A 23,350-nucleotide genomic window follows, 5' to 3' on the forward strand; every position below is an offset into this window, starting at 1 on the left:
CACATTATATTCCCAGATATATGTCCCAGATACTTCTGGGACATCCAAACAGAGTTGGTGGATAGGAACTTGGATATAGAGCCTAGGGTCCAGAGAGAGGCCTTGGCTAAAGAAATAAATGTAGGGGCACCTGAGTGGCTCAGTCGGTTGAGTTTTGGACTCTTAATTTCGGGCTCAGGTCATGATCCCACAGTTCATGGATCAAGCCCCATGTCAGGCTCTGCACTGACAGCACGGAGCCTGCTTGAGATTCTTTCCCTCCCTCTCTCTCTACCCCTCTCCTGCTGTCTCTCTCTCTCAAAATTAATTAATTAATTAAAAAAAATAAATGTAATGCATATAAATGGCATTAAAAGCCATGAGACTAGTTGCGATCCCACGTTTAGAGACCCACATTTAAACTGAGCCTTGGGACTGTCCTCTCTCGTTGTGGGGACTGGGAGGAAAAATCAGCAAAGATGACAGACCCCTAAGGGCCAGTGAGGTAGGAGGAAAAGCGGGGAAGAGTGGTACCCTGGGAAACAGAGAAAGTGTTTCCAGGATGAGAGGGAAAGACCAACGGTATCAGGTGGTCCCAGTAAGAGACACGCTGAGGCCTGCCCGTTTTTCCCAACATCACGTGACAAGGGCCCACCTGGGGAAGAGGTCACGTGTGGAAGATTGGGACATGGGATGTACCATTTTAGGGGAATTTTCCAGAGCGACTGGCCCTCCCAATGTGATTTAAAGGACTAAGAAGGTTTGGCAGTGTGTCGTCAGGCTGGCTCCAGGCATGGGTCATGCCTTGGGGAAGGCCAGGCTGGGATGGCGGGCGGGGTGAGAGGCGTCAGCCCATTCAGGGCAACTCGGGCCAAAATAAAACACTCCATCAGGAGTTTGCGACAAAGGCTCAGTATCCCTAGAATTCTGCCTTAAATTCCCAGGTGTCTGGACTCTTGCAGGCAGGACGAAGCCAGGCTAGAAGCAGAGAGGGAGAGCTTCCGAAAAGAGGCCCATGGGGCAATTTGGGGTCACAGAGAAGGCACGGGAAGTATGAGGGAGCAAGCCTCAGCCTGGGCTGCCTGCCCAAACCGCGAAGACTGCTCCCCAAGCCGTTCTGCCGGAGATGCTCTGAATAATGTATGAAGCCCGTCATCCCTGCTCGCTGTTTCAGCGGCCAGGGCCCCAAGTGAGCCCTCCAGGCTGCCTGACCTGCGCCTGGGTCAGAGGTCACCCGGGTCGAGAGGGGCTGCAAGGCTCCCTTGTTTGAATGCTGCTCCCTGGGACTGCTAATGTTCATTTACCCCCACACTCCCTTGGGCCTGGCCCTATTATCCTTACTCTTCTCTGGAATGCTGAGCCCCGAGCTCTCGACCTGCACTCCCTCCCTCGGGCAGGTGCGCAGAAATGTCCAGACCTCGCTCCTGCGTGCCAGTGCAGAGGACAGCTGGGTGGGGTCTTTCCTTTGCTCTCCTCCATGAAGAAGGGAGGAGAGGCAGGGCCTGGCCTCCTCCCTGGAAGGACGTCTTGATCAGATGAGGGCATCAGAGCCAGGAGCAACATTTCCAGCTCAGAGCCAGGACCGCAACCCTACCCTCCGAGCTCATGTCGGGAGGACACTGGAAGGGCGTGCACCCAGGGGTCCTCCATGCTCAGAGCTCAGATCCTGAGAATGTGGCTCACCCTTCTAGGTCCCAGGTTCTGAGGCCAATAGGGCCGAGGCTTTCCTAGACAAGGACTGCTGAAAATCCATCAGGAGCCCAGCCAGGGGAAGAGGTGGGGCGTGGGGTCCGAGCTCCATTGCACAGGCAGCGTGCTGGGGAGACGGCACACACTCCCAGAGCAGCAGCAGGGCCCCTGCATGCCCGTCAGTGCTCCAGGTCTGTGAGTTCTTCCAGCAGAGGTGCTGGGTGCGCACTGCCCCTTCCACACCCCCTCACTTGAGCCAGCTGGGACCAGGAGCCGTTCTCGGGTACATGGGGTTGAAGGTTTCCCCTGTGGTGCTACGAAACAAAGCTAATTGGTCCAGACAGGGCCCTGACCTGGCTGTAAGCAGAGTTGCTCAATAACCGCTTCACTGGCCTTGGGTGTTCTCTCTTGGTAAGAGAGCCTTCCCCGAGGCTTCAGAGGATACGGCCTTAAGAGGCTGCCAGAGGCTCAGAACGGTGGAGCTCACCCTTGATAAATTCCTAGCATCCAGACAGCCCCGCTGCCCACTCCACTTCCTGCAGAGCCCAGCTCCCACTGGCAACTGGACTGGAGCCTTGCTCTGCCTCCCTCCTCCACTCGCGGCTTCACCCCTGCCCTGCCACAGCCCCTTGTGCACTTCATTAGTATGCTGCGCATCTCAATAGTATAAATATCTAATCTTTGCCTTACACGAGAATGAATGGGAAATCATTAGGCAGCGAGCTCATGCATCAACCAAAATCTATTCCGCTAACACTGGAGCACTTTCTGTGCTTCCCCCACCTTGCCGCACAGAGCATATGCACTGGTCTTGTCGCTTCTATCACCTGATAACCCACAGTGACATTTTCTCCTGGAGAGAGATTATTTGGTCACAAGGGAAGCAACAGCCAAACCTTCCCTCTGGACACTGTCAAGGACATTCAGACTCCAGAATTAGTTCAGGAGGAAGGGACTGTGCTGGATCCTCTAGATCGGCATAAGTGCAGAGACTGGGGTCACTGGATGTAACCATGAGCAGAATAGCAACCATCTTGGGAGAACTGGGGCAGTCTCTGAGGGGTTTCTGTGGACCACAGTGCTAGCACTTCATGTTCTCATGGACTTGGGGAAGGTCAGAGTTGGAAAGGGCCTCAGAGATGACCTATCTGGCCTCATGTCCTCTTCCTCCAGATGATCAAGTCATGACCAGAGAGGTCATGCTTGTCTGGGGTGGCTTGGTGAGTCCATGCAAATCTGGACCCCAAACCCAAGATCTCATCCTGTGCTCTGGCTACTGCCCTTTATGGGGAATTCTCTTGCCCTGGTTTCTGTTACTCACTCGTCATCTCTCCCCTTCCCTTCCAAAGTCATTGCCTACTGGCTGTCTTCGTTCTATGCCTGTGAGTCTCTGAATCCTGCAAGGAAGAGGGTCAAGAGATGACCAGGAGTCCAAGGCACGAAGTGTCAAAGGGCACATGGCAAAGACCACATTCTCACTGCCCACAGTTAGCCTCTTGCTTGGAAGAAACTTCTAGTCTCCACTGAGACTAGAAATAAGGCAAACCAACAAGCAATGTCAGCACAAAAACCAAGGAGGAAAGAGAGGCCATTTATCACAGTGCCTGAGACCCAAAGTCAACTAAGCCCAACTTCAAAGCCTCCCCATTGCACATAAATATTTATCCTTTGGAGGAGGAAGGAGACAGGGCTAGCCGTAGGGGGTCTAGGTCAACCTTGTCCAGTTGCTAGCGTGTTTCTAGGGTATTTTAGCATCAGCAACTATGTAGAAATATGTGGCCTCTCCAGCAGACAGCATTCCCCACCCTCCCTCCCCCGCAAAGCCCGTGCCCATCTGGCCCCCATTCATCCTCATCGGTTGTCCCTGTAGGCACATTTTCCTCTTATGTCTGAGTTGACACCTACTCATTCTCCATGAATATTCAATGCCTTCCTCTCTGGACAAAGTCTCTGAGACCTTGAGGGTCTCTCTAGGGCTGTAGCGAAACTTGGGATTGAGAGTTTCCGGCACAGTCCACTTGGCCTAGAGACAAGGACTCAAAGCAGGGAGAGCACCCCGGGCACAGCCTGGCGTTCAGGGAGTGCACCAGCATCCCTGACTATGACACTGGTTTCTCTGGGAGGTAATTTATATTGTGATCAGAAAACATGTGTTTGAGTCTGTGCAGTGGGGTCGAGGTGCCAGGAGAAGGGACAGAAGAACAGGGCTCAGATTACTGTCTGTGGGGAGTCTGATTACAGGTGTAAGTGGGCATCAGCTAGGGCTTCTCTGGCTCTTATGTGCCAGGCTCCGGGTGACAAAGCTTACCTTTCATCCTCACCACGCCCCTGCAGGGTGGATACTGCTGTTGTCCCCAGTTTTCAGGAGGGGAACCTCAGGCAACCTGCTCAAGAGCAAAAAGCCAGGGAGACACAGAGCCAGGAGCCAAACCCAGGTGACTTGGCCATACTGTATGTGCCCCAGTCCTCCCCTCTGCTGCCTCTCAGGAGCTGGCTAGGGAGGGCTGTCCCCAAGGTCCTGCCTCTTCGGGGATGGGGAAGCAGATGTCCTCCCTTTCACTCTAATTTCCTGCCTCTTCTGAAATGTCCTCCTCTCTGCCTCTGGTAGCTCTTCCTTCACTGACCCAGTCATGGGACATAAGCCCGGTCCACCCAACCCCATGCGAAACAAAGTGAGTAGCCACACTTTGGTTGGAGGTTTGCTGTCATGGGAACTGTATCTCTCCCCCCACCACCCAGTGGAGAACCCGGCAAAACCCTGTGGACTGCTGGTGAGCACCCGCTCTGAGGGCCTCTCCCACCAAGCTTCCATAGACTGCCGGCTCCCGTCCTTCTCTGGGCTCCCCTCCATCTTCCTCAGCTTCCAAGACTCAAAGCACAAACAAATAAACAAAGGCCCTCTTTAAATTGCCCTGGGCAATTAGTTCTCTCCAGCTCCTATGCCTGGGCCGGATTCCAGCTCCATCTTCGAACATTCAAAACCGTCAGAGTATTCAGTTGAGTAATGATGGACCATCTTCTCCAAGAGCAGTGGAAGCCTGAGACTGGTTTATTGCCTTTCCCAGGCTCCACCCTCCAGAGAAGGCAATTGTGGTTTTCAGTAACGTTTGCTTTCTCTTGTTACCTAACAACTGCTGTGGCCACTGGCATTCTGTGAGCCCATAAAATGGCATGTGGGGCCCTCCCTGTGTATGCGGAAAGAATTCCCTCCTTAGCAGGCTAGGCAGAGGGACCACCAAGATAGGAAAGGGGAAGACACGCTCCATCTCAGCCCTCCCAGTTCTGCCAGTGGGTTGAGCTCTTCCCACCAAGGGAGGCCCCAGACTGGCAGATGGCTTGGACGGGGTCTCAGCCAGGAAGGATACGGGCTGTTAGGAGACCATACATGAGTGTTGAGAAAAGAAAGGATGCCACTCCCCAGAAATGGGCAGAGAGTTGCCAGGGGAAACCCCAGGGATGGGCCTGCGAAGCTGTCCCAGCCCTTCAGGGCTAGAGCCCAACGATTAAAGACTCCAAAAGCATTCTACCTGCAAGCCTTTTGCATTGTCTGTGGTTATTTCCATTTAACTCTTAGTATTTAGAGAAGTTCCTATAGGCCATTTCAGGGATGCTGTGGGAACCAGGAGTAGACAAGATTTGGGTCTGCACTTGAATTAGAGCTTTATTTTTAAAATTTTTAATTAAATTTATTTATTTATTTGAGAGAGAGAGCAAGCAAGGTAGGGGCAGAGCAAGAGAAAGTAGAGAGAGAATCCTAAGCAGGGTCCGCATCATCAGCACAGAGCCCAGTGTGGGGCTCGAACTCACGAACTGTGAGATCATGACCTTAGCCAAAATCAAGAGTCGGACGCCCAACCAACTGAGCTTTAATGAGAGTGCACAGGCAGAACTCGAGGGGGCAGCTAGACCCAGAGAAAAAACCCGGAAGAAGGGGGAACTCAGAGGGAACGAAGGGAGCTTCAGTCCCTCCTCGCTTGGCAAGTCCTCTCCAGAGCCCCTTTCTTTGAATAAGGGAGTCCTGTCTTTGTGGGGCAGGATGGGGAGAGATTGTTCCTCCCACCCCCTAGAAGAGCACTGCGTGGGGCTCCTTCCCTAGGGGGCTGAGTGAGTCCATTCCTCCCGAGAGCCTTTGGCTGACTCACGTCTTGGTAGTGACACATTGGACCGTGTGCTAGGAACAGTCCAACATCCAGAGAGAGAAAACAGCTCTGGTAGTGTATCTTCCAAACATGATGAGCATTGCCCTTCTTGAGAAGCTGGGGACAGGCTGGCTTTGTGATTTGAGGCACCTGCTGGAAAACGCTTCCCCCCCGCATCGCAGAAACCATCTCTGGCTGAGTCACCACCTGCCCCAAGGTCCCCGCTGAAGTGACACTTGGAGGAGCCCCCCCACCACGTCCTCAAATGTATCATCAGATGCATCAGATTAATCATGCGTCAGATTAGCTGCAAGTTAGCAGAAAGTGGAAGAGCAGGAAGGAAGGCCGTAGAACAGCTGAGTTTTGAGAGCCTCGAGGGCAGCGGGGAAAGGGGGTGTGATTCGGCAAGTTGTCCTGGGAGGGCAGACCCTGGACAGACAGTTTGAAGGTAGGGGTTAGGGCTCCAGGGTGGCTTTTAAGGGGGAGAAACAGGGGCACTAAACTTCCGTCTTGCTTCTGGGCCTTTTTGGTAGGTCTGAGGAGAAAAAGAGGCCAGGGGAAAAGGCAGGCAGCAAGCGCCTTTGTATTTCCAATTCCTGCTGACAGGACCTTTTTTTTTTTTTTTTAAATATATATTAGTAAATCCTATCCAAGTCTGGGCAGACACACAGCTCTCTGTAGGGAGTGAGTGTTCCCTAAGGAAAAATAATCACCCAACACTATTTGGGCGCTGTTTACCAGAGAAACTCTGGCAGAACAGTTGTTTCTTCTTGCGTGAGATGGGAAGGAGATTCTCAGCAGTGTCCTGCCGCCTCCAGTGTGGCCAGCTGGTATCAGCAGGGGCCTCCCTGGGCCCCACCACAGCAGGCAGCCCTGCACACACACGCACACACACACACACACACACACACACAAACACACACACACACACACACACACACACACACACACACACACAGTGTGGGTCCCCGACACAAGCTTGTTTGATTAGCTTCTTGTCATTTCCCCTCCTCAGAGGGCTCCAGCTGCCCAGAACAGGACACTTCCGGTTGCCCTAAGAAACTCCATTTGGAAAAGAATATTCTGGGGAAGACCTTGGGTCCTAAGGATTATGCAGCTTACTAATCAATGCCCATACGAGTGCTTATAATAAGCCCGCAACTGCTCCAGGTTGTGTCTCACACACGTCGAGAAAGGAGGATAAAGATTATTTCTTGGTTTCACTCGTGGGGAAGCTGAGGATAAGGGGTACAGCTGTTTTAAGGCCACACAGTCAGCTCGGGACTGTCGGGCAGGCCCCACGAGGCATTTACAGATATGGTGTCAGCCCTCAAAGACTTGCAGGTAAGCAGGACTTGGAGTCGGGAGATCAAGGCTTGAATCCTCCTGCCTCTGCTGTGTGGCCTCAGATGGATCATGCCCCCTCTCTGTTTCCTCATTAGTAAAATTGCAAAACAACCTGTATTTCACAAGGTTGTGGTGAGGCTGTATTAAGTATCAATGAGAAAGGACCTTCACATCTTCTTGCCATAGGTGATTGCTCCTGATGCCAACAGCAGTGATACCTAACGTGATTATAAAGTACTTTCCAAGTTTATGACCGCATTCCAAGTTCATGACCCAGTAAGAAATCAGTATTCCTATTTTATAGATGAGGCAAACTGAGGAAATTTCTGGAATCACATTTTTTAAACTCTTTTTTTTTAATTTCTAAAACAACATTTATTTATTTTCAGAGAGAGATAGAGAGAACATGAGCAGGGGAGGGGCAGAGAGAGAGGAAGACAGAGCATCCCAAGCAGGCTCTGAGCTTTCAGCGCAGAGCCCAACGTGGGGCTCGATCCCACGAACTGTGAGATCATGACCTGAGCCAAAATCCAGAGTCAGATGCTCAACCGACTGAGCCACCCACACATGGTTTTAGAACAGAAAACCAAAACAGATCTTTTTCTTTAAAAGGCGTATGGCTGTAATATATTTCATCCTTCCTTGCCTCAAGGCAAATTATTACAGTTGTGTTTTAGATATTTTGGAAAATACAGAAAGCCGCGCAAAACAGAAATACTATTCACCATAAGCCCATTGTCCTGAGATAACCGCCATTACTATTTTGATGATCTCCAAAGTCCTCCTGTTGCTGAGAAAAAATCACATGGATGCGGCAGAGACTCAGACAGTGCTGATGCATTGACTAGACGAGGCCTGGAAGTTCTGGGGTTAAGTGATTCTGGAAGAATGCTGGAAGGAAGGGAAGGATGTGTGTGGAGAAGAAGAGGAAGGGGATGGTTAGACGTGTAGGTCCGAGGCTCAGAGGTGGAGTAGTCAAGCCAGACTCACTGGTCTGGTGGGCCCCAGGGCTGCCTTCTCACCACAGACCACGGCCACTCCTTATCTATTATTAGCGAACCCCTGAGCACCCTGAGGTGTGAGCAGGAGGAGGGGCTGCTGGTCACGAGGCTGACACATCCCTAGAGGGTTCTGGGGAAACTTAGAACCTCACAGTGAACTGCTGACCTTCCCATGGGGGACCCCAGGCAGCTCCTCCATGGGCAGTGCAGCAGGGACAGCTTCTACTGAGGCCTGCCTCCAGATGTGACAGTTGTGAGGTCTGGTATAGGTCCATTCCCCTACCCAGGAAGCATCAGGCTGCTCTGAGAACACAGGATGGCTGTGGGAGTCTTCCACCATGTTGGACTGGGTGCCATCCAGCTAGACCCTCTTCACCAGTCCCTGGGTCCAGACCATACATGGTGCAGGTGCCCCGGGGCACGGGCCCGTCTTGTCATTAATAATAATGTTACTGACAGGTCTTGCTTGCCTTTATATGGCACTACTGGATTTAAAGAGCTTTTTGCACACATTGTCTCATTTAATCCTCAGCAAGTCTTGGTAGGGGCATTATCCTAAGTCTGCAGATAAAGCAAATAAGGCTAAGAGAGACAAAGTGAACTGTCTGAAGTTTGCACCCCGAGTAGCAGAAACTTTCATTTATTTTTGTCTGTTACTTTGTGTTGCTCCCAAACGGATTTAGCTAGCTCGTAAGACCTGTACCATGATTAAAACTAAGTTTAAAACATCATACAAATATAGCAAAAGGATCCATGAAAGACAGTCAAATGAAGTTCAGAGAAGCCGCTACACAGCACAGCAGGTCCTGCTGTCCACTGTCCAGAGTAGGCACACATTTGACCTGGAGTGTTCTAGCAGCTAATGCAAAGAGGGAAACATAGTCCCAGAATTCTGTGTCCATGAAAACAGACCAGGTGCTTGGGGGAAAACAAAGCTATTCCTGGCCCTAGCACAGGAAAGAATAATGAACATCAGGGGGGCTGTTCAAAGCGTGGCCTTCGAATTCCAAAACTGTAGCCCTGTAGGCCTCAGTTTCTTTATCTGCAAAGTGGGGGTAATCATAAGACCTAGTTTTGACTAAATTTGTTTTGACAAATGAGATGCTCTTTAAAAGATTGATGAAAATGATTAACTGGGGGCGCCTGGGTGGCTCAGTCGAGCATCCGACTCTTGATTTTGGCTCAGGTCATGATCTCATGGTTTGGTTCATGGGTTTGAGCCCTGCATAGGGCTCTGCACTGACAGCTCAGAGTCTGCTTGGGATTCTCTGTCTCCCTCTCTCTCTGCCCGTCCCCTGCTTGCGCTCTCTCTCTCTCTCAAAAATAAATACACATTAAGAAAAAAAAGAAAAGAGTAACTGAGATAATATATGTAAAGCTCTGTCACTCACTACTTAATCAGGAATCCAGAAGCATTTGGGGGAATCCCAAACATTGGGTAATGAGTGTGACGAATTTGATCCCTATGGCGACCTTTCGGAAAATCAAGCTGGTTTGACTTGGTGATTAAGAGGGTGTGTGGGTTCAAGCCACATGCCCCTGCTCTTTAGTTGATATCTCTGGTTTATATCTCTGTGACTCTCTCTGTGCTTGCTTCCTCACCTGTAAAATGTGGGTAAGAATAATTCCTATTCCATAAACACACAGAGGGCTTAGCCAGTGCCCAGCGCATGGCAAGCTCTCAGTGAATGCTGGCTATGGGTAGTGGGTTGACTGTTTTTCCTTGTAATCATCCTTAACTGCGGTAGAGGTAGGCAGTCCCTGGCATCTGGGGATTTTGACTTTCTTTCTGCCACCCATTGGTCTCGTTTGTTTGTATGTCCCTTGTAGCTCGTAACCCTTAGCCCTTAACCGGCATCTAGTAGGTACTCAATTTATACACGTGGGGTGAAATTGGAAAGTGAGAGAAAGGGGTTCCAAAGCGGTCTAGGAATTGGGGAACTCCCTCTAGTGTCACCTGGGCCACACAGCCTTTCAAAGCCTTGTTTCCCTGATCTGTAAAATGAGAAGAGATCTTTGTAATATCTAAGGCCTCCCGAACTCTTACACTGATTACCACAGAGAGGGCTTTACTCTGAAACTACTCACTGCAGAAGGTGCTTGGTCAGGAATCCTTTAAAGAGACCCAGCTCCCACCCTAGTCTTGAAGAAGGCACGGGGCTAGGGGAGTGGCTGGGCGCTCTGCAGAGCCAGGGGCCATGTGGACGTCAGTGAACATGGGTTCTGTCAGTTCCCGTTGCCTGGCCTGGAGGTCAGGGGCCTGGGTCTGCCTGGGAACATACTGTTTCCACTCTCGTTTGGGGCCTCCCCCCTTGAGGAAGAGTGGCTTCCGCCGACAGGACAAGAGATGCTCTGTGTGGTGTAAGAGGAAAGGCAGATGGGAGTCGGGTAAGGAGGAAGGGTAAGAAGGAAGCATTGGCTGCTGGATTCCTTCTGCAGTGGAGCCGAGGCCCCCACTAGCCGTGGCTCTGTTACAGGAGCAGGTGGGAGCCTGGGCTCCCCGGATCCCCACTCTCCAAGTTGCCTCCCAGCCCAAGCCTCATCCTGTTTTTTCCCACTCCGCACTTGGTGCCTAAAAGGGAGGAAACACCCATTAGTGTCACCTGCTCATGGGTGAGAGACATTAGCTGGCTCTGGCGGAACAAGCGGCCTATAATTTGTGGAGTTACAATAATGGAGCTAATTTGGTGTTTCATCATTGTACTCCTGGGTGAGCAGAAGGGGAAGAGAGGCCTGGGGCCTGGTTCAGAACAACCACCGGCGCAGAGCTCCATGGGCATCTTTAGGGGCCTCAGAGACGTGCTCCCTGGTCCCTTGGCCTCCTCCCTGCTACCTGATTCTCCTTCCAGTGATGCATTGTCAGAATGCAGCTTGAAGATGTCAGAAGCCAACCCCAGTCAGCTGCCAGAGACAGCTCCACGGCAGGACAAAGCAGAAAGGGGTTTGAAAGTGTGCGGAAATGCTTGAAGAGTCGGCCCGCAGCGGGTAAAGTGCACACAGGCATTCAGCCGCACAGTTAATCCCGTCTTATGATGAGAAGGCAAAGTCACCCGGTACAATGCTTTCATTTTACAGCTGAGGAAACCGCAGCTCAGGGAGCCACAGTGACTCACCCTCGATCATTCTGCTGGTTAGCATCAGGGTTGGGATTTGAACCCAAGCTTCCTGGCTCTAAATTCATCCTAGTGCTGGGGATACCCAAGCTGGAACCTGCAGCCTGAGAAGACCTACGAGATGTCTTCCCCAACCCTGCTTGTTGAAGGTGCTTATGGGTGGGGAAGCCCAGGCTGGGATACAGGATAAAGGCCACCTACAAACCAGCACAGCTTTCTGTGGGCCCTGGAGCCAGGAGCTGGTCTCTAAAAGCCAGGCTAAAAGAAGCCCTCGTTGTCGCCCTCCACCCTGGGACGTGGCGGCCCTCCTTCTCCTCTTGCTGACCCAGACATTCAGGGGGCACACCTGGCCCTTCAGGCCACCAGGTGGGTTTTGGTCAGCCTGCCCAGAGGCTGCAGGGCTGGGAAGTGAGGTTTACAGACTGCATGCTTACCTCATGTGCGTCGTGGTGTTTCTACTAGCAGCTGGTAGTTCTACTGTGTGGTCTCCTCATACGCCTCCAACTCAGGGACTCAGAGCAGCTGCCCTGTAGGAACTCACCCTGAGGATGGCTGATGCTCACGGTCAGACAAGGTCAGAGAAGTTCAGTGACTTTCACAGTCATGCAGCTGGAAAACAGAAGAGCGGGGACTTGAACCCAAGGTTCTGCCCAAACCCCATGTATTCCCCCACTCCCCCACCCCGACCAGGGCTGTTTATACGAATTCTCTTGAAACAGACTAATGATTCCCTCCCCTCTCATTGGATGAAGAGCCAAGACCCCAGCTTCCCACCAGACCCCCAGTTGAGAGTTCTTTGTTGATTACTGTGGGTCTCCATGAGGAGCATTAAAATGCCTGGAAGCTTTAGAAGACCGAGGAAACTGAATTTCTTGGCTTTGGAGAAGAGAATTCAGTGAAAATTGAGATAATCTTCCAGACTTTGAAGGTGTAATGGCTGCATCATGGTGAAATAGTAGGTGGGAACTGGGAAGGAAGGGCATACATGGATTGGACATCAGGAGAATTTCCTGAGTTCCAGGATGGTGGACCACTGGGAAAAGTATGAGTGATATTTTCAAAAGAGGGCTCCATTGTTCAGTTTAGTGTAGTCCTGTTTAGAAGCTAGGACTGGATGAGTTGACCAATCACTTGTGGTTTCTCTTGCTGCCTAGAGACATGTGATTGGGGTTGTCTTCCTTACATCTGCAAAGATTCCTCATCAAGGGGATGAATCCCCACATAGGACACCTGCAACTCTCCCAAGAAGCCCACAGGGACTGCAAACCACCCCCAACCCCCGCCCCAAAACCTAAGGAAGCAAGAAAATGAAAGTGAAGAAAATACCTCCCATTCTGCAGGAGACAAACTTCTTCATATAAAGGTTTCCCCCCACCCCCACCCCTTCCACCAGTCTTGGTGTCTGCACCCTGGAGAAGCTCAGGTGGGAAAATCTGTGCAGAGAGAGTGTAGGGTCCTTGCATGGAGACCAGAACTTCCGGCCCATGGGTTCTGCCTACACTGGCCCAGCTCCCTCCTCTCCCAACCTTCTCCCGGACACGAGACAGTGTCCGCAGGGGCAACTGAGTACCTCATGAGACGTTGACGTACAGGTACATTTTGTGAGGAATGGCAGGCTGAGGGCAGGGGGGCAGCACTGGCTGGTTTAAGTGCTCATGAGATGGAGCCCCTCACAATCTGTAATGTTGGCTGACACCACCCACTTGTCTCCTTTCTAGAGGAAGCAGCAGAGGGAGGTACCAGAACAACTGGAAATTTCACGTTCAAGGCCCAGATAGGTCCTTAGCCCACCTGGTCCTTAACAGCCCGGGGCAGAAGGTAGGGTGGAAGGGAGTTAGTGGTGCATGCACAGTTCCAGAGGAGGCTCAGTGACATGGTGGAGAAGAGCAAGGTCGTTAGAGTCGACAGACAGAAGTCTAAAATCCAGACTTGGTCAATCACTCCGAGAGCTTAGGCAAGTTACTTAACCTCTCTGAACCTCAAGATGGCAATGATTATGGACTTCTCCGAGGAATGTGGTATGAATGAGATGAAGTAGATGTATGTTAAGTATCCAGGGGCTCCATATCTGTTAGTCTCCTTCTCTCTTGACTTTGGTTTTGATCACCAAAATAAGTAGGTTAAAGGAAGTCGAAGCAACTTCAAAATCCTGGCCAGAGTGTGCATTCTCGACTGGTTCTTGTAAATGGAAAAGGCAATGGTTCTCACCCTGGTGAGGGTGGGGCCCGATAATTTTCCATCTCTGGCAAGTTCCTAATGGTGTTGATGCTGTTGGCCAGGGAAACACACTTGGAAAACTACTACAATTGGAGTATTTACAGAATAGTGTCAGACATTTTTAAAACCCTACCCAGGTTTCCTAAACTCTCTAAGTTTGGGGGGAAGCATCTTCTTGTTAAAATTTAGCTATCCAGTGTACCTATGGTGCGTCGAGAAAAGGTAAAGAGGGAGAGCGAGCACGCCACCCCAGGAGGATCTGGCATGGCTTTGCTCCGTCAGCACCCTTGTTTGCACCCAACAAAAGAGAGCCCTTTCGTCATCCTAACTTTAGTTTAGCAGCATTGATATTGAATGACGCTGGTTATATTCCACGCCACCGCGATTCTACTAGGGTTTGATCCAGGGCAGCCTCAGAATCCCCTCAATTGCCTTATGTTGCAAACTGAGGATACGTAATAATCACCTGGGAAGCTTCTCGGCCACTCACACATCCATGCCCCAACTTTGGAGGTTCTCTCAGTAGGTCTTGGGCACAGCTCAAGAATCAAGCCTCCACTTCTCCCAAGGGAGGTCCAATACAGGAGATTCCCGTGGTTCCTCAGACCACACGCTGAGGCTCAGCCCTGGAGCCATCTCGTCACCCGCAGGGATACTCCTGGACAGACCAGAGGCTGAAGTTAACAAAGGGTCCACTCCTCACACCAGCCCTTTTCACCACCTTCCTAACCAGGTGCATCCCACACAGCTAGGTTGTTCATTCATTCAACAAATATTTGGTGAGTGTGTGTTACATACCAGGCGCTGTGCTCAGTCCTGGGAATATAGCAGTGAGTAAAATATAGAGCCAAGACTAGGGTACGGGAAACGAGGTACCTAGAGGGCAAAATTTAAGGAGGCCCGCATTCTTGGAGGCATGCATGAACCTCCTTCACTTTTCTACCCTGGGCACCTGGTTTGCCTCACTCCGGTCCCACTCTTGGTAAAACAGATCCCCTCCCTGTCCTTCGGGAACACACAGTCCAGAGCGGGTGTGGCTTTGGAGGAAGAGGCCTGAGGGATGCCATGTGAAGAATTGGGGGAAAGAATGGTCAAATGGAGAGAGCAGAATACACAGTCCTGGGAGCAGGGAGACCCTGGAATATTTCAGCTCTTCTGGGAGGGTGAGGAGGAAGGCTTGAACTCTAATCAGGTAGGGCCCTATGGGTCTTGGCAAGTGTTCTGGATTTTTTTTCCTAGTGCAAGGGGGAGCCATTGGAGGGTTTTAAACAAAGGAGTGACGTGCTTCACCTTATAATTTTGAAAGAGCACTCGCCGCCATGTGGAAAGTGGGGCAGGTGAACACAGGGAAGCAGAGAGGTCTGTTAGGAGGTCGCTGTGAGTAGGCAGATGAGAGCTGGTTTTGCCCTTGGAGACGGAGAGAAGGGGCAGGCTTGAGACTGAATTTGGAGGTGGCATTGGCAGGGCTCGGTGGTGAGCTACTTGTACAGGAGAGAGGAAAGCAAGCATCAACAATATTGCCTCGTTTCTGGTTTGAGCAGCTGGGTGGATGAAGGCGCCATTTGCCAAGTTACGCTGAAACAGAAGAGGATGTAAATGGCAGATCAAAGTCTGCCTTTGAGCATCTGAGAGATTTTAGATTTCTGTGAGACATCCACATGGAGATGTCAGGTGGGATGTATGAGTCTGGAGTCTAGAAGAGAGGTCCATGAGGGGCCATACATTTGGGAGTCCTGAGAATAGAAATGGGCATTAACATTATGGTTGATCAGAGAGAGAGAGTGTGTGTGTTTAGAAGTGCACTGTTTAGAGGCAGGGATGGGAGGATCCTGCTGCTACTGGGAGGGAGAAGCCAGAGGAGTGGGAGAATGGAAGGAAGTGGGTGGTCCAGAGCGGGATGGCCAACCGCAGGGAAGGCTGCAAACAGAACAGCCACACCCTGGTAAGACCAACAGATTCCTGCGTGTTGGAGCAGGAGGTGGATGAAGCCCTCAACCCTCCGGTCAATGAAGATAAAGCCCCTGTCCCTGGCTCTTCAAGTATGTGACCTTGGCTGCGACCAAAGCCCTGCCGGTTTGGCATCCCCCGGAGGACCTATTTACAGACATGCCCCTCAGCTGCTCCAGGAGACTAACCCCCTGGGACCAGGGCATCTCCCTTCCTGCTGAGAGCCCCTGTTGCCACTGCCCTGCCCCGGGGCAGAGATCAGATCACTCACTGCTGAGATGCCCACCCTTCCCGGGGGGAAACTGACAGCTGTTTGACAGCCACACAGCAGGACAACTGGAGGCAAGAAATGAAGACAGATTCTCATCGTTGACTTCATTAATGTGCCATTTATTCCTCGTCTCATTAATGAAGTGCCAGTGGAAGGACCAGAGCGGGGGCCCTGGCCTCCCATAGACAAGCACCCATGGAGCAGACTTTCCAGCTTGACCAGGCATTGCCTCCCTCTCTTCTAGAACTTCCCCAAATTCTGCTCTCCTCAAGCTCCTTCCGCCCCCTCGCAGCCCCTCTCCCTCTCCGCCCACCTTTTAAAAAGTCATTAGGAAGAGATCTGTACCTCCCAGTGTGATTCTGACTCACGGATATTTGCCCAAAAGTAATGGTGCATGTGAAACACTAAACCTCTTTTCAAGGGCAGGTTCACGAAGGAGAGGCTGAGAAAAAGTTTGCTAAATAAAACCATCTGTTTCCCTGAAGATACGCAGATACAGTAACATTTGCCTCCTGCTGATGTACTTTAATCTCTCGAAGGTCCCAAAGACCCAGCCCAGCCCACGGATCTCACCTACTTCCTCCCACGTGCCCCACGCAAGCTGGAGAGTCTCCCTCCTCCCGGGGGCCATCCCTGGCTCTCAGGGTCTATGCCACAGGCTGTAGCTGGAGTCTGTGGAGTTCATTTAAGGCACCTCTATCTTGCCAGATCATTTATTCATATCGCTGCAAAGGCCTTGGAGCAGAAAGCACTTGAGAGAAAAAGAAGGCAGGGATGGAACCCAGAACAAATGGACCCTGCCCCACAGGGAGCTGGTGCATCCCAGCCCTCACATCCGCCCTTCCACCTTGGCCACCCCCAGCATTCTCCCCAAAGCCCTGGAGCTCAGGCCTGAGGAGGGCCAGGCCCAGCGCTCACAGCGGGAATCCTGGCAGCACCAGGAAGAAGCGACCCACCCCCTTGGCTTCCAGCAGAGAGTGGAGTCAGCCCTGGGGTGCTGGGCGGCACGGTGTCAGTCTCCGCTCTCCTCCCCTGCAGCCGGTCACTAGAACCTGCTGACTATGTCTCAGAAACGCCTTGCCTCTGCTTCAAGGCATTTGTAACACTTGATCCCAGGCCTTTAGACCCAGGGGCGATGGGGACCCCCAAGCCAGACCAGGGGAGTGAGGGGGAAGCAATGCAAGAGGAGGGAACAGAACAGCTGGCCAGGAAAGACAAGTGTCATCCAGGACCATCAGAGGTAGGGACAGATTGTTTCAGGCAGTGGAAAGAACCCGGCCAAAGCATGGAGGTGCAAAAGCATCTGGAGGGTTTGGGGCAGTAGGGAGTCATGGGGAGGCAGGATGGTGGGGTGGCTAAAACTGTGGACTCTAGAGCCCAGCTGCCTGGGTTCAGACCTCAGTCTGCCATTTACTGGCTGTGTGTCCTTGGGCCAGTTGCATAGCCTTTCTGTGCTTCAGTCTCCCTGTGTAGATAATGGGGACAATAATGGTGCCTATCTTGTAGGCTTACATGAGGATTATATGGCTTAATATGTTTAAGCGCTTGGGACAGAATGGCCCATATTACGGCACCTGAACCAGAATGGCTGGCACAAAAAAAAAGGCAAGGGCCAAATCATGAAGAAACTTGAATGCTACTCGATTCTGCTTGATTTTCAGGCTGATTCCCAGAAGCTCAAGGAGGTAGGCTGAGGGGTCGAAGGTAGGAGCCCTGTGTGCCCAGGCTCCAAGCCACTGTTTATCTGTTGTATATATTTGTGCTTCTGGATAAAGAAGAGGTTTTCCAGTTCCAGAATGGATTGAAATGGGGAGCCATTGGAGGATTCGGAGCAGGCGAATGGCCCCCCATTTACAGCAAGGAGGCTATCAGAGGATAGGCAAGCAGAGGTGGGGGTCAGAAAGCTTGGAGGTCCAGGCAAGAGGTGGCGTGGGTCAGAGCGAAGGTTGTGCAGAGAGGCCCCAGAGTCTGGGGACACTTGGAAGGCAGAACAGCGTGTACAAATAGATATGGATCCTGCAGGAGGGCGTGGAAGCTTGCTCTCTGGCTTGCTCTCTTCCCCTGCGCTCCTTTCTCCAAAGCCTCCTGAGGTCTCTGCTTTTCTCAGGGAATAAAATGCAAACATCTTTCAAGGCCTCTGAGATCTCTCCCTGCCTCCCTTGGCTCCCCCCCAACTCTTACCCTGCCCTGTCCTGGTCCCCGCTGCTCTCCAGCTCAGCTGCCCCGAACCAGTGTGTCCAGACCCACGGCATGCCTTGCGGTCTCCTCTTCTTCCTTGTGGCTGGCCACCCCCTCCCTCTTTCAGGTCTGATGGCCTTTCCAGCCACTCTGTCTAAAGTGCCCCCCCAGCCCCCATCATGTCACAGTTTCATTCACCGCCCTCAGAGCCTCTCTTGCTTAGTTTCTTTGTGTCTCCCTCTCCTAGAATACAGACTCCTGGAGGGCTGGGACCCTGTATGTTCATATCGCGTATCCGTGAACGTTTAGTAGGTGGGTAACCAACGAATGACACCCATGAAATTGGTCTCCGGTGTGGGTGTCTGGATGGAAGGTGACACTGCAGACTAAGTGGGGCAGGAGCCAGGGCAGACTCCAAAGTTGGGGCCGTGAGGCGGATGGGCAGGGCCCTGCCCTGTTCCCAGCCTGCCCTGGGCTATTCCAACCCCCACCCTGCATCTCACCCTCTAACACACAGACACTCTCGCACCGCCTCCCTCTGCCTGGAATGTCCTCGCTTGTTTTTCTCTGCAGCAAACTCCTTTTGCTCACTTGCCAGACCCTGTGGAATATCACCCCCTCTGGGAAGCCTACCTATAACCCTGGGCAGTTTATTATTCCTTCCTCCACTCCCCCACATCTTGCCCACACCTCTCTTAAAACACTGATCAAAGCAACATTTCTCTCCCCTGTCCCTACCGCAAGACTGTGAGGTCTTTATCATATTTGTAATTATAGAAGTAATAATGATAATAGCAGCTAATATTTTCCGAGGGCCTACTCTGTGCCAGGCACTATGCTAAGCACTTTACACAAATTAGTTCATTTAATCTTAACAACAACCCTAAGAGGAAGCTACTGTTATTTAGCCCCATTGTACAGATCAGGAAATTGAGACTTTGAAAGACTTTCAATTTAATGAAAGACTCAAATAAACTGCACTGCTCATAAACATCAGAGCCAGAGTTTGGACCCAGAGCTGCCTGACTTCAAATCCATATTCTCAACCTTGTGCTCATCAGCCAGTATTTATTGAGCACATACTGTGTATCAGGCACTGGGTAAGACATGGCAGGTATGATGATGAGGAAGACTAGACCATTTCTGCCTCCAAAGAGCCCACAATCTAAAGAGAACACAGGATTCGTCACATAATCCCCACAAGCAACAGGAAAGTTATGGCGGTGACATGGGCTATGGAAGAGGAGGTCTGTGGTACTTTGGGGGCAGATCCCAGAGGAGATGGCCCAGCCCCAAGTGCCCACCTCCACACCTGACTCAGCTCTCCCCCTCCTCCGTTCCTGATTCCCCCACCAATTCCAAGCCTCAGACCTTCGAGGAGGGATTGCTCACTAGATGTTATTCTCTACCCATCAGAGCCAGATTGGCTTCCACCCTGTCTCTCTTCCAGGCCCCCCTGCCCAAGGGTAGCTTAACAGCACTTCCTGCCCCATGCTTCAGAGATCCTTTTAGGTCTCCTGTGGCTTTCCTGAAAGGGTAGCGGATGCTTCTCTGCTGATGATGAGAGATTCAGACAAGGCACTTAATGATTAAGAGACTAGAAGTGTTCTCTAAGAGATGGGGGAGCATGGTTCTTACTCTGCCCAGCCTGGATTCCCAAGACAGACGTGGAGGCATTGACACCACTCATTGCCTCTTTGGGAGGAAGAGAAGGAGGGTGGCCCTGGAGAAGAACAAAAACACATGGGGGCAGCAGGGACTGAAGGAATGAGAGCATTTGGATCTCAAAACGAAGTTGCTGGATTCCTTGAGGCTGGCAGTGGACACAGTCAGGCACCTTTGGACCCTTCCAACTGGCGATACTGATGTTAGGTCTTTCAGTGTGAATCCTTGGTCTTTTCTGGCTGGCAGGGACAGATCTGAAGGCTAGAACATTTAGAACAATCATCTCATCTTACAGATTGAAGCCTGGAGATGTGAAATGACGTGCCCAAGCTCTTGTGGCTTGTTAGTGGCGGAAGAATTAAAGCCAGAGTCTCCTGACTTGTGCTTTTCCCCAGGGCAGCCCACAGATAGGAATTCTCTTCTATGCCTGGGGCTATGTGAGTGCATCAAAGGGAAGGGAATCTTCAGTGAGCTGTTGCAGACAAGAGCAATGGTGTGCAGTGGACGGGACTTTGAGAATCTTACTGCCCAGACAGTTTGCACCTAAGGACAGACTTCTCCAGGAGCCCACACCCTGGCTCTCCCTATGCTGACAGCAGGTCTGCTCCCTCCAAACACCAGCCAGGACTTAAAGCCAGCTGCTACTGGGTCCGGATCCGCCCTATCGGCCCATAGGTTAGTAGTCGAGAGAGCCAAGTCGGTCTCTGCCAATTTCTGGACAGCAGTGACCTCTCCATCACTGGGGAGCGCATTACCAATCAGGGGCCCTAAGGCAGCCTCCCCTGACAGCAAGTGAAGATGAAAACAATAAAGTGTGAGCTGTTCCACAGCCCCTGGTCACCCTGGTTTTATTAAAGCCAAAGTCTCAAGCATCACTAATGAGGATAAAAGGCTGGCAGGGAGCATAGGATATGGGGCTGAAGCCTCCAGAGAAAGGGGGTGGGGCAGAGCCAGGATCTGGCAAGGTGGCCCGAGGGTCCAAGCTGGGGCCCCAGCTTTCCAGAGAGGGAGGTGGCTGCCAGGAGGTGCTGACTCTGTTTGCTTGGCCCCCATCCTTCTATTTACTCAAAAGTAACCTATTTATTTTCATATCTCAGATAAGCCAGTCCTCTGCAGTGTGTGTGTGTGTGTGTGTGTGTGTGTGTGTGTGTGCAGGGGAACAGTATCTCCCTTGATCCGTTGAGCCAAGAGCAGCCAATGTGTGGTCAGGCCCAATGAGGCTCAGTCACCCACAGCAGAAGGTCCTGGAACTAGCTTCTTGGCCTCCCTTTTCTCTCTTCCTGCAAGTCATGGGGGCAGGGGGTGGGGGGGATCTTGGCCCGTTCCCTTTACCAGTGATGGAGAAGGAAGTTCACAGTTGGGAGCAGGGACCAGGGTTGGGGTTAGGGGCCCCCACAGCATGCTGCAGACTCAGCCCCCCGCACGCTCCCCAGCTGCCACAGTCCTGTCAAGAAAGGGCACCCCTGCCGAAGAGGGGCACCCTGCTGGGTTGGTGATCCTCAGGAAGGAGCCATCCCTGGGACCAGTGCATAGAGCCCCAAGTGATTCCATTTACCATGAGAGATGCCCCACACCCCAGGCCATAAACAAATCCACTTGGACTCTCCCAAACAACACAGCCCTCGAAAGTGCCACTTTACATCATAGGGGAGCCGCTCCCTTCAGAGGGGCCACAGGATTCTTTCTCAGGCCCTGCCTTTATTGTAACATTGGCACTGAGGACCACTCCGTCTGGGGCTCTCCTGGCTGAGATACAACCATCTGTTTCTACATGCATTCATGCAGCTCCTCTCATGCTTGGCCACCTCTGAAGCTCGAGTAGGTGTAAAGCAAAGCCTGGCCCCAAAGGGCCTCCAGTCACTAGATGCTAGTGGGAGGGCACGGTGGCAGCAGAGGGGGACTTGGTAATGCGTCTGAGGGGCTCAGGGGCAGAAGGTGCTGCAGGGGTGTGTTGGGGGGGCAGAGGGGAGAGATGCTCTCTGTGGGCTGGACCTTGGACGAGGACCCCTGCAAGATGCATAGGTTTGTCCACACAGAGACAAGAAGAGGCCCACCAGTCTTGTGGAGCAGGGGGAGTGGCCTAGAAGAATAGGGAGAAATAATCAAGTGAGGAAGTAAGACAAGACCCCGTTGTTGAGGGTCCTTAATGCAAGCTAAGAAGATGGGCTTTGATTCCAGAAATGGAACAAGGGGAGCCACTGGGGGTGTTTGAGCAGCAGCACATCTGTGTAAATCTGGCACCAGAGCACTCACTAGGCATGTGACCTCGGGCAAGCTACTTAACTTCACCAAACAGTCCTTTTCTCTTGTTTGCAGTGGGGATAATAAGAGCACGTACCTCATAGGGCTGTGGCAAGGCTTCCTGAGATCATTTGGCTTTGAAGGACTTGGCGCATGGTAGCCATGCAGGAATGTTAGTTCTCATTGCTGTTGCTGAGTCGGAAAGGCTTCTCTAGCTTTGGGCAGGAATGAACTGAGGAGGGTTATATGGGACATGAAGAGAACTGGGGGCCCCCTCGTACCTCAGCGCCTTGGTCAGAGATAGGACTTTCAGCCAGGTGCGCTGGGGACCTGCTGCAGGAGGGGACCATCACGCTCCCTCAACACCATGTCGCAGGGCCGTTTCCTGTGTCTCCCTCCCTCCCTGGACTAGAGGGCTAGGGAGACAAGAGACGCCCCTGAGGGAGGTGGGGATCCAGGCACCTTATTTTAACTGGTGACACCCTACTAGACCGTGTGCACGTTGGGGGGGGACTTTCTACTCTCCACAAAGCACAGTGCCTCCGGCAGGTTCTTGGTCAACGTGAACTGACAAACAAATGGACAGCTGCAGGAAGCTGTGGTGTAAGGTCTAAAGGAGCCAGGGTCACCCTGAGGTGCTTCCTCAGTGAGCTGGAAGGTGCTCCAGGATGGAGCGAGTGTAAGGAGCACTCTCCTAAGAGTCGGGAGTCCCGCTGTGTCTCCCACCAGCTGTGTAAGCCTGGGCAGAGCTCTGAGATGGGAGTTTGAACCCTGAGCTCTCCGTCTGCAAAGTGGAGGGGATGGTGACAGCACTCCCTGCCTTGCACAGTTCCTGCAAACACAGGAGCTGGTGGGTGTTGGTCTGGGGTTGCTGGGTCCTTGGTGCCACAGGGTTCTGTGTGCTGGAGGGGGTCCCGCCTCTCCAGGGTGTCCAGCTCTGCCCCAGCCAGACCCCCTCCTTCTGCTACTCTGGGATTTAATTGTGGGGCGAGTAAAATTACCAAGACAAATCTTGGGCTAGGGCAAGGTTCCATCTAGAGGAGGGCATGGGGCCCACAAGCTCAGGAAGGGGTTGGGAGTGTCTTACATTATTCTCCAGTTGGGCCCAGGTATCAGGTGTCTCTAGGAGTGCACAGTCAAGGGGAGTTCTTTGTCAGAAGGGACAAAAGCCTTGCTGTCATCCTTGACTGCTCTCCTTCTCACAAGTGCCCTCCTCAAGGAGGCCCTCCCTGGCCAGCCTGTCTAAAACGTCAAGAGCTATGGCTTCCCCCATGAACATTAGCTATCTCCTTTACCTGCCTTACTTTTTCCTCCTTGATACTTTTTTTTTTTAAAGTTTTTATTTATTTATTTTAAGAGAGAGAACACATGCATGACTGGGGGGCGGGGGGGAGGGCAGGGGGAGCGGAGAGAGTGGGAGACAAAGAATCCCAAGCTGTCAGCGCAGAGCTGGACAAAGGGCTCACGCCCATGAACTGTGAGATCATGACCTGAGCCGAAATCAAGAGTTGGATGCTCAACCCCCTGAGCCACCCGGGCGCCCTTCTCCTCCTTGGTACTTTT

The 23,350-nt window shown here is 52.1% G+C and overlaps 1 protein-coding gene and 1 long non-coding RNA gene across 11 annotated transcripts in view; one reads left to right on the plus strand and one right to left on the minus strand.

Moving 5' to 3' along the window:
- The window catches only part of SYT6 (synaptotagmin 6), a 66,092-nt gene that overhangs the window by 22,245 nt on the left and 20,497 nt on the right, over positions 1-23,350 (plus strand). The gene's annotated exons all lie outside the window — the stretch shown is intronic.
- Positions 3,528-23,350, minus strand: part of LOC131504155 (uncharacterized) — a 102,371-nt gene continuing 82,548 nt past the window's right edge. Inside the window, exons 2-3 of one of the 2 annotated variants that reach the window (XR_009257818.1) lie at positions 11,703-11,877; positions 3,528-4,052 (exon numbers count right to left, since the gene is read on the minus strand). This is a non-coding gene — a long non-coding RNA (uncharacterized LOC131504155). Of the gene's footprint in view, positions 4,053-6,864; positions 8,046-11,702; positions 11,878-23,350 lie in introns of those variants that run through there. The other variant, XR_009257817.1, reaches the window with a different exon arrangement.

The sequence above is a fragment of the Neofelis nebulosa genome, chromosome 2 (genome assembly GCF_028018385.1).
Source record: "Neofelis nebulosa isolate mNeoNeb1 chromosome 2, mNeoNeb1.pri, whole genome shotgun sequence".
Classification (NCBI taxonomy): domain Eukaryota; kingdom Metazoa; phylum Chordata; class Mammalia; order Carnivora; family Felidae; genus Neofelis; species Neofelis nebulosa.